At 52.9% G+C, this 10,882-nt stretch overlaps 1 long non-coding RNA gene across 2 annotated transcripts; it reads right to left on the bottom strand.

The window, feature by feature from the left end:
• Positions 1–603: 603 nt before the first annotated feature.
• On the bottom strand, positions 604–10,882 carry LOC104854567. 2 transcript variants are annotated; one of them, XR_778155.1, is made up of 3 exons: positions 10,844–10,882; positions 8,949–9,124; positions 604–6,300 (listed from the first exon to the last, which is right to left on the bottom strand). It is a non-coding gene; the product is annotated as an uncharacterized LOC104854567 (long non-coding RNA). The 2 variants fall into 2 exon arrangements; XR_778156.2 differs by lacking the exon at positions 10,844–10,882 and adding an exon at positions 9,690–9,868.

Genomic DNA, 10,882 nt, shown 5'->3' with positions numbered 1-10,882 from the left:
AGACACATTCCATCCAACTCCCTGTGGTGCAGTTGGAGAAACTAAGGCTCAGAGAAAGGGTGTGGCGCCCCCAGTCATCTAGAATTCAGATGCAAAACTCCCCTCCATCCTGTCCAGCAAGGCCTTTGGGTTCCTCCAGCTGGACGCTGCCCCCAGGGCGGTGGAGTCAGGGCAGGCATAGGGCGACCTCTGCAGCACCTCACCAACACTCGCTATGCCAGGCTTGGCCAGCGAGCAGGTTCTGAGCCTAGAAACAAAGGTAGGGAGGCTGGGCTCAGCCCCTCACGGTGTCATGGCTCGGGGCGGAGAAGCGCTCTGCCTAGTCTGGACAGACAGATTATCTCCTCCCCTGCCTTTCTGGGTAGACCAGCCCACCCTTGCTCTTCACAGAACCCCAGGGCTGTTTCAGGCTGCCGGCTGCTGCTGTGTTCCTACAGTGCCCTGCAAGTGTTTCCCGGCCTCCATTCAGGCACTGGGGAGCCTTACCAAGCGCTTCCTGGGCAGCCACTCTGGGGACACAGAGACTACTCACCTACGGTTCGAGCAGAGGAGAGCCATGATAAGTGATTCTCATCCCGGTGAACACAAGTCTTTGGGCTGTGTTAAGAGATATAAAGAATAAAACACAGAAGTCTCCCTTAGCCCTGGGGGTCCACTCTGAGACCCCAGCTCTGCGGTACTGGGAGGGTTGAGCTGATAACCATGGAGATGCTGGACAGCAGGACAGAGATTTCGTCCGCTCCTCAGAAAGGTGCCATTCAAGGCACATGCGTTGCTTTTCTCTGCAGTTTTCTGCTTATTTTTTCAGACATGATTAACCACAGGTAACTGAAGCGATGAAAAGCAGCACTGCAGATAAGGACGGAGGCGTGCAGAGCGGTCATGGGAGGGTGGCCTGCTCTTTAGGAGGCCACAGTGGCCCACAGAGACACCCTTGACAGAAGCTGTGGACTGAGGAAACCATGAAGCTGCCGAGCCACTGTGTGAGAGAGGGCGAGACGGCCACTGGGCAGCGTCGAGGAGAGCGGGAGAGGGACAGGGTCTGGAGCCCACTGGCCGTTCACAGAAACAGAAGAGTATCACAGTCTAATTGGCGTCTAGAAAGGATCGTGCTGTGCTGGGTGCGAAGTGGAGAAGAGGGGTGAAAGGGGAAGACGGTGCCAGGAAGGAGAGCTGGCAGAGCCTAGGGACAGAGTCCAGCGGAATGGCCAGAGCAGCAGCAGGCAGCAGTGCTGAAAATGGGAGGATTCAGAGGACATTTCGAAGACAGGGCTCACGGAACCTTGTCAGCCTGTTCGTTCCTTCAGATAAGACAGTAACAGTGACAATCACAGCATTGATTGAGTGCTTACGAAAACTGAGAAACTGAAGCGACGTTCAGTGTAGTTTGTTACCCACAGGACTCCAATGAAGCAGGTACTGTCCTTTCCAGAAGGGAACAGCGACTCACAGAGAAACAAGGAACCGCGTGAAGCAGTGCCAAGGAGAGTGAGATAGCATCGTGTTTGAGCTGCAGACTTTAAAGTCTCGCAGAGAATGCTACAAATACATTCCGACAACCAAGATAACCACAAACGCAAGCCCAGGTGAAAACACAAGAAAACCCTACACGAAGGGCTGTGTGTCCAGAGGTGGGAGGGACCCTTCCGCCGGAGGCCTCTGGGTCTCTGAAGGTGGGCAGAGTTCGCTGCCAACAGTGAGTGAGGGCATTGCAGGGCAGACGAGCGCAGACAAGACACAGCATCTCCAAGGACAGTCTGCTCTCCAGTGTGACCGAGAAGCAGGATGAAGGGAAGCTGAGCGCGGGAAGATCAGTGCGCCGCTGTCTGAGAGGGGCGCTGAAAGCTAGATCGCAGATTCATTGTGTGCCACAGAAAGTGGGGAGTCACAGAGAGCTTCCACTCCTTCACCCACTTATATCCTCAACAGTGTTGAGTGATCACCACAGGACAGGTGCTGCTGCGCCAGGTATGCGGGATTAAGACACGGTTCCTCTGTGGGTCTTCGTGTTTAGAGGATGCTGACCACGGAACGCTTTGCACTGGGTGTAGGCGCCACGGCGTGGAGACTGAGGCAGAGGCTGTGGCATCCTGGAGGCCCCAGTGGAGGATACACCTGGGCTGACCCGGGCGGCCAGGAAGGAGATGGAGAGAGAAGAGAGCCGGGTGTCCAGGAAGAGGAGCACAAAGGGAGGTGGTCATTCCAGAGATGTGAGTGATTCTTTCAAGGGCCAAGACGGCACGGTCTTCTTTATCGTCTGTCTCTGCCAAAGCTTTCTTTTTGTTCTTTTGTTTCGAGCATGTCATCATTGGTCCACGGGGCTTTGCAGAGCTCTTTTAAAGTCCTTCTCAGAGGGTTCCATGCACCGTCTGAGCGATGGCATTCACTCATCGTCTCTCCCCTTTCCGCTGAGACTTCCTTGGTTCCCGATTTGTATCCGGATGCTTGGAGTTTTACGTGACGAGGACCTTTCGAAAATCTTGTTTTAGTAGGCACCGGGGTCCAGGTTCTCCACTGAGCTGTTGGCCTCTGTGGGCAGTGGGAGGCGGGAGGAAGTGGGTGCCTCCTTACTCCTGGGCCGCGGCACAAGTTCTGGCTCCCGCTCATCGGGACAGCGGCACCCCAGTGCCGTGCTGATTCTCGAGTCCGATCTCCCTAGCCCTTCCCCCAATGTCTTCTTATGTTTGATGTATGCGTAAGGTCCTGGGATTCAGATGTACTCAGAGATAGGAGTGGGGAGAAGTGTGTCTGCTCCATCCTGCCCAGAACCGGAAGTTCAAGCCAAAAATATGAGCAAGGAGAGGAAACCTCGAGCCAGGAGACTAGAGAATTAGGCAGCTATTTCCAAAACCCACTTTCACCATTAAAACTATTGAGGTCTCCAGAAAGCTTTTGATTTTGAGAGCTGTATCTATCAATAATTACCACATCAGACATTAAAACAGCTGAGAGTATAACTCAGTGGTAGAGCATGGGCTTAAATTAACATCCATAAAGTCCTGGGTTCAATCCCCAGCACCACCTCCTCCCACCAAAAAAAGCGGGGGGAGGAAGTGAAGTGAAAAATGAAATTAAAACCAAGCATTTATAATTATCCCATTCCATAATACATGTTTTCAATGAAAAAAAATTATATTTTGGAAAAGAAAAACAATCCAGGAGAAGAGTGACTGTTTTAGACTTCAGCCAGCCGGGCTGGCATCTGGTTTTAAGACCGCTGCTCTGAGTGTGCTCAATCTGCTGTGATACCTCAGGTCACATGGCCTCTACCACCCACCACCGAGCCCTTGAGAAAGTGAAGGGGGCAAGCAGCATCGTGGTGTCGTGGGAGCGGCTTAGACTTCAGAGCCACCAGGAACCCCGGGTCCCAGTCCACGAGGGGCAGCTCCCACCTTCAGCCTCCAGGAATTTCAAGTGTGGCTAATGTGAGCAAGGAACGGAACTTCCGGTTTTACTTGTTAACCCTAACCTTAGCATTTCCATAGAGATTTGTTTTACTTTAACCCTAGAACATGTAGCACTTGAGTTGAAATGTGCTGCCCGTGGCAGATTTTGAAGACCCTGGGGAAGAGGGAGAATGGAAGACACCTCATGGGTGCTTTTATCCCGAGACCGTGTCGCTGCGATATTTTGGATGTACTAGGTTAAATAAAATGTATTTTTAATTAATCTCAGCACTTTTCTTTTTATACCGCGGCTACTAGACAAACCTAAATGGCATCTATAGCTGACTGTGTATCTCTGCTGGGCGATGATTCTGCTCCGGATGGAGCTGGACGACAAAGGATCTGTGCGCCTCAGGAAGTTCGCCCCTCATTTTGGAGGCAGTGCGGAGCTGTTGCAGTCCAGAGCAGCAAGACACCCTCCTCGGGTTTGTACTTTGGAGGCTTGCTCTGGCCTGGGTGTGCAGCCGGGCAGAAAGGGGACCAGCGGGGAAATGGCAGGATGACCACAGGGGGAGCTGCTGGCCGGAAGGAAGCGGCTGTGCGAGGCGCACCATGGGGAGGCGAAGTCCCCGAGGGGGTCTGGAGGGTCTTAATGTGCCACCACTGAGTGGGAGACGGCCTCACTCTAGGCTCTGCATGCCAAAATCTCTGGAGATGAAATCTCAGTGTGTGTCACCCACCGTCCAGTGTGCAGCACACTTCATAAACACACCGATACGTCTGTGAAAGAGTAAGAGTACAAAGGCTATTATGAAATACACACACACACAGACAAGAGACAGAGGAAGGGGAGAGATCGAATATAAAACATTAAGGTCATCTAGGAAACAGAAGATCATCTTACTCTTGTAACATTCCTATGGGTTTGAAATATTTAAAATAAAAAGATGTGAAAAGATAAAGACCAACACAAAACCTCGACAGCACTCAGTGGCCACTGGTTAGCGGAGGCAGAAGGGTGTGGGCAGTCAGGAGAGATTTTCCAGTCTGCCCCTTGGCACCTGGGCAGAGTGGTGGAAACAGGAGGGGACGGAATGGCCTGAGCACGGTGAAAGGCTCAGTGCTGAAGGTGAGCCCTCCGGATGCCCTGGAGCCAATGGGCAACATTCGAGCCTGGCCTTGTCGAGAGGGAGGTGGGCCAGTGATGCAGATGGTGTGTGTGACTGTGGAGACCAAAGGCAGAAAAAGGCTCTATGGGGTCCAGGGCGTGAGTGCAGGATGGAAGGGATGAGACAGGAGACCAGGAGTCCGAGAACGCTGGCATCTGAGGGTCACAAAGAAGGCCACTGTCAGAGATGGCCCCAAGATGCCCAGCCACACCCTGGCTGTCCTGTCCCATACTGTGTGGGAGCTGCAGGGCAGAGTGGTGAAAGTTCGCTCTGAGCTTGGGCCGCAGCTTCTCTCTCAGCTGCACACGCCTGCCCTTCTCTGATCTCACTCTGGGACGAGCCAGCTGCCGTGTCCCGAGTGGCCCGTGGGAGAGGACCAGGCAGGGCGTCCTGCAGCCTCCCCAACACCATGTGAGGAGCGTGGAGGCCTCGAAAGAGGGCCTCAAAAGAGGATAAACGAATAAATGAAGACCACGGTCCTCTGAGCACCTTCGCCAGAACGAGCCAGCTGTGCTACTCCACTCTGCGGAAATGACAAGAAAACCGACGTCGCCGTAAGTAACGAAGCGTCAGGGGTAATTTGTTACTCAGCAACAGGTAATTCATGCCGATGTCCCAGAGGAGACTTTGGAGAGTCAGTCAGGGAGACGTGAGAACTGTGAATCGGGGATCAGGAGAAACCGGGAAGAGAACAGTCCAGAAAGCACAGCGGGGACACAGCGCCAGACGCCGCCACACAGCGGAGAAATAGAATTTTCAGCCTAGGTTGATCGATACCCTTGGTGAGAGAGACAGCAGAAGGGGAAGGACAGAGAGCAGGTGACAGGACACAGAAGAACAGTAGGCCCGCGAGCTCCACTGTCACACTCGCGGGCAAGAGCACCGCCTGGGGGCCGGGCAGGCTGCAGGCAGAATCCCCGACTGCCCACCAGTGACACGCTCACCAGTATCCTCCAGCTCCATCCATCACTGCTGGCGCTGGCTCAGTCCGCTTCTAGCACTTCTCTTGCATCCCTTACAGTCTTGAGCCAGGCAGCCTCCCCACTGGCATCTCCCTGGCCTGGGTCTGCCTTAGTTAAGTCCACAGGAAGTGCACAGATGAGCTACAGTTGCCGCTCGTTCACCCACCCGCTAGCTGCTCAGTGAGCTCTTTGTAGGCGCCGCAGCTGCCCCGCCAGCATTTGCAGGCACAGCGATGGTCTGCAGCGGAAGTCAGCACTCGGAGCCGCCTTATGTCCCTAGAGAGGGGCCCAATCCAAGGTCCGATACAGCGCAGTAAAATCCAGCAACAGCAGTACCAACGTCAGAGTAATCGTTGAGTGGTGATTAATGGTGACAACCCCACTTGAATCTCAGACATGAAGCCATACATATTTAGCTGTTTCTTGGCTCTAACTCGCCGTTAACGTCTTGGGCCTTCTGTCAATCAATTTGCCTTCCTCTGACCCACAGAAAGATCTCGCTGAGTCCGGTGAACCGGGCCACAGATTCCTGCTGGAGCTGCATGTTGTGGCCGCGTGGATAATGGCCAATCTCTCACACAGGTCTGCACTGGGGTTCAGCTCTGACGTGAGGACTGTGATTTTGATTGATTTTTGTTTGTTTGTTTGTTTTGATTTTTGTAGTACTGGGGGTTCAACCCTGGTCCTTATGCACGCTAGGCAAGTGCCCTATATCCCCATCTCAGCAGAGCTAACTCTGAGCAGGTTACTTTGTAAAACTTTTTTCATTTTCAGTTTCCTCATCTGGAAAAAAAAAGAGAAGAATAATACCTCCTCTATAATATCACTGCAAGTATAACAGGAAGAAAACGATGTTATGCAAAAATCCACTATTGTATGTCTTCATTTCAGGGTTGAGCAGAATTTCTCATGTGGCTGCTTTGCTACTTGGTCAAAGGAAACATTTTGGTAAATACTTTTAGTAAGAAAATAGACTGAACATCCGTTGCCCTCTGTTTCTTCTCTGACCCTACACTGAGAAAAGCCCAGAGTGGAAATGGTTTTTAAAAAACTCAATTTCTTTGCATAATAAAGAAACAGGACAGCTGGGATTTAGCTCAGTGGTTCCACCGCCTGCCTTGCAAGCACAAGGTCCTGAGTTCAATCTCTGGTACCAAAAGATAGAAAGAAAGAAAGAAGGAAGGAAAGAAAGAAAGAAAAGGAAAGAACAAAGAAAAGGAAAGAAAGAAAGAGAGTAGGAGAAAGAGGAATCTCATGTGTGCAGAGAGACAAGGGGAGGAGCAGTTCTGAGGTGGATGAGAAGGGCAGAGCGCGTGGGACGTGGCCGCAGGGTGGGTCTGGGGTGCAGGCCAGCCCGGCAGGGGGAGCGGAGCCCCCGAGAGCGTCAGGTCCACAGCTGTCTGCTCCGAGCGGCCCTGTGAGCGCCGCATGCTGCCAGCTTCAGGAAAAGTGTTTCAAGTGAAAGAGCCCTACGATCCAGGGATCTCTAGGGAACAAAGAACAGAGGCTTCGTGTGCCGTGAGTGTGACAGAGCAGGGGGACGAGAGACGAAGCAGGGACTGTGAAAGAGTCCATCCTTGGAATCCTGGGAGAACACAGCTCCCACAGAGCTGTTTGGAGACTCAGGCTATTGTAAAAAACAAAGCATGATTTAAGAAGGCCAATAAAAATCAGGTTTCATGAGGGTTAAACGAAAGCATGCAGATCCAGCAATCAGCTCAGCGGCCAGCCCCTGATAGGACCAAAAGCAACTTTTACTAGGGTTTACTGTGCGAGTTCCTCTTTTCTTCACCCTTGTGAACTTCAAGGTCACAGAATCTACTGAAAATTACAATCTAGGCCTTCATTCATTCTGCAGACATTTTCAAGTTCCTTCCATGTAACAGGTGAGTTTAGTTCAGGAGCAGAAATTATCACAGCGAACATTTCTGAGGGTTTAGTACATACCCGGCCCTTGAGGCGGTTTATTTCAGGTAATCCCTAGAACATTCTAGTCGACCCTCGTAACAGTTCTAAGGAGGAACAATTATAGTCCCTCTTTACAGTGGGGGAGACTGAGACACGGTGAGCCGAAGAGGCCTGCTCCAGATCTCTTGGCTAGCAGAGAGACAGCCAACGCAGAGTGTGCTTTTAGCCTCCTACGAGGCTGCCTCTGAAGGTAGCTGCCGGTGTGGGTGACTTACAGCATACAGGAGGGGAGGGTTACAAATGAAGGGCTAAGGGTGATGTTATGCAAAGGTGGATAGGATTTTCTTGCCTCCTCCAGCCCCATTCCCTTTTTATCTCCACACTCTTGGGGTGGGGTGGTCCCAGGAGCCTCATATCTGTCGAGAGCCTATTACCAGGTGGTCTGCGTTCCCCCATTCTGTGCTCACCGTTAGCCAAAGGAAGATGAAGCAAGAGGAGGGAAAGGTCTGATTGAGCCGGCCAATAGATAATTAGAAGCTGATTATTTTGCTGTAATATGGCACAACAGCAATAAGTAAATCAATTGGCTGGGGGTGGGGCACGGCCTTCCTGTAATCAGCTATTAAAGGACTGTGTCCCTAATTAGTCTATTAATTAGAGCTACTCTCCCATCCACATGTTATCAGCCTGCCAAGGCAGAGAAACCCAGCCCAGGGGGCAGAAGATAAGAGAAAGAGAGAGACCAAGTAGCAGATTAAAACAGCTGGTGTGTGTGTGTTTTATAAGCATAGCACTCAGTGCCCGGGGCAAATCCACCTGCTAGTAGCAAAGAAACATTTATCAAAAACCCAAGGACTGTTGTCTTTGTTGAACAGAAAGGAGACAGAGTGATTTAATCTTTAAAGAGGGAAACCGCGGTAACCACACACAGGGATCTGTGAAGGGCAGCTCTGCTGTGTGTTCCCTGGGGCTCAGGACACAGTGAGAAACAAACACGTCCCGCAGAGGCAGCATTTCCAGACGGCCAGAAGCCGTCCCTCTTAGGGAAGGGGAGGTATGGAGTTCCTCCTCCATGCCCACTGCCACCCGTGTTTTGAGCTTGCCGAGTCTCCTCTGATGACTTTGCCGCCATTCTCAGCGTGCCCTCACGTTATTTTGGGGAGTTTCCAAAAAGGAGCCTCATTCGAACTTCACAGCTGTGGTCACCAAAGGACAACTGCTCGTGCCTCGCCTGCTCTGGCCTCTGTGGGCTGGGCCTGTTTCCTGCCGTTGGCCGGGCACTGCCTGGGCCCAGAAACTCCTGAGGCATTCTCAAGCAGTTCCAACAAGCTCTGAGCCCTGAAATGGCCTCCACACCCTGGGGAGCCACAGTGGACAGCACTGCACCCTCCACCCTCCTTTCCTTACTATGCCAGGTCCTCTCCCACCTCCCCACAATACTGAGGTTTCCAGTGCACTCACGTAAAACCCTGCAGACACAGGTGGGGTGTGGGGGCGGATGTGGAGCACCTGTAACTGCTCACCTCAGCCTCACCATGTAGAATGGGGAGATGGGTCCCAGAGGTGACTATGGCCTGGCTTTCAGGCCGAGACAGAGCACTCAGTACGAGCTTGTAGCTGTTTGCTGACGCACAGAATTGGAAATCTGGAGAAAGAGAAGATCTTCGTTTCTGGGACTTTGGAGGCTGCAGAGAGTTACCTACAGGGTAAAGAAGGGTTGTTACCAAAGTCACCCCACTAGGGCGCAGGAGGGGCGGACAGGTACCTGGTTGGCCCTATACTCCACTACTTCCTGTACCACCCTTTCCTGTCCTGGTGGCTGCTGCTGCCCAGTCCACCTTCACCAACCCATGTGCACCAGAAAGCCCTGCACAGTGTGAGGTGGTGACACACACGGCAGTGGATTCTCGGGTCTCGGGGTGTGTGTGTGTGTGTGTGTGTGTGTGTGTGTGTGTCACTGCCTCCTGCTGGGGATGGCGGGGGGGTGGGGTGGCGCAGTGGTGGTGTGGAGAAGGCAGCCTGGCTTAGCCCCCAGCCCGTTCCCTGGTGACCAGCAAGGTGACCTCAGGCAAACTCTTTCCATCGTCTCTCTTTGGTTCACTCATTTGCAAGATGGGAAGCATCAGCTGCCCGCTGAAAATGTTATTGCAAGGGTCAAGTGAGGCAGTGCAATGCAGCTGATAGGTAAAGAGCTTTACAGTTACAAAACACCACCAACCACGTCTCTGGGCACCTTCAGACAGAGTGAGGATTTTCAATCCCACCTCTCACGAAGGAAACTGGAGACTCAGATTGGAGTGCGCTGGAAAGCAGTGATGCTGTCACCACGGAGCAGTGGCCTGGCCCCTTGCATCTGGCAGCAAGTCACATCTGCCCCAGAGCCTCTCCTCCGGAGAACGTGTCCCATTCGAAGTTTTTGTTCACTTAGTACAAACGTACATGTTCCCAGCTGGCCCCAGACACTGCAATTGCAAGGGTCTTGCTGCGGCAGGGAAAGCAGCCCAGAAGTAAAGGACAGCATGGGGCCAACATTTCACGGGGGGAAGGACGAATGACAGGAGATGAAAGGACACCAGGGCAATGAGCAGGATGCTGGCCATGCGAAGTCCCAGCATGAACCAAGAGGACAGGGAAAGGAGGACGCCGAAACAGCTGGCCAAGGGTCTACCGAGGGCTGGTCCTGCCGCAGGGGAGCCCAGGAGAGGGGTTTGGACCTCAACCTCAGGGCAGCTGAAGCCACAAAGTGTTTAATTAGGGAAGTGGTTGGCAGTTGGCTGGAAGGGCATCATAGTTCAAGCTGCCTTAACAGAATACAGTAGACCATGGCTTGAACAACGGGCATTTATTATGTGCCCAGTCCCGGAGGCGCTGGGAGGGCTGCAGCTGACCACTTCCTCATGCTCCTGTTTCCTTGCATGGCAGAGAGAGAAAGAACAAGCTCTTGTGTCCCTTCTTATAATCCCCACTCCGCTTCATGCAGGACCCCTGGATGGTGGCTGCTTTGCCCAGGAGGGAAGGAGCTGACCAAAAGGTCTTGCCAACCGGAGGATCCTGCTTTCCAGGGACTGAAGAGTGGGTATTGGTGCTGGGACCATCAGGGGAGGAGAGGCCCAGGGCCCTAGAGCCAAGGCGTTCACCTCCCTGGAGCCCACATTCCCCTCAACCCACCTGCTCATTATTAACTGTTGTCAAGGGCAGCCCGTGGCAGGCACCTGATTTGTGGGTGTGTGTGATCTTTTAAAGGTTTATAACCAGACACCCAATAGTTGAAGGTGCGTGTATATGAAATAGTCACAAAAGGCACGGAGAAGGGGCTTCTAGAAAACCGAGGTCATCGACAGCGCTTTAGAAGGGGGGGCTCGGGAGGAGCAGACTTTTGCGCGGGCCTGGGGCCGGGGGCCGGGGAGACTTTCTGTACCTGGAACGCGGGGTTGAGTGCCAGGGACTCTGGGCGGCC

This window comes from Fukomys damarensis, unplaced genomic scaffold (assembly GCF_012274545.1).
Source record: "Fukomys damarensis isolate Sample0158 unplaced genomic scaffold, DMR_v1.0_HiC HiC_scaffold_11, whole genome shotgun sequence".
Lineage (NCBI taxonomy): Eukaryota > Metazoa > Chordata > Mammalia > Rodentia > Bathyergidae > Fukomys > Fukomys damarensis.
The sequence above is the reverse complement of the archived record's forward strand: the minus strand, read 5'-3'. Positions and strand labels throughout refer to the sequence as shown.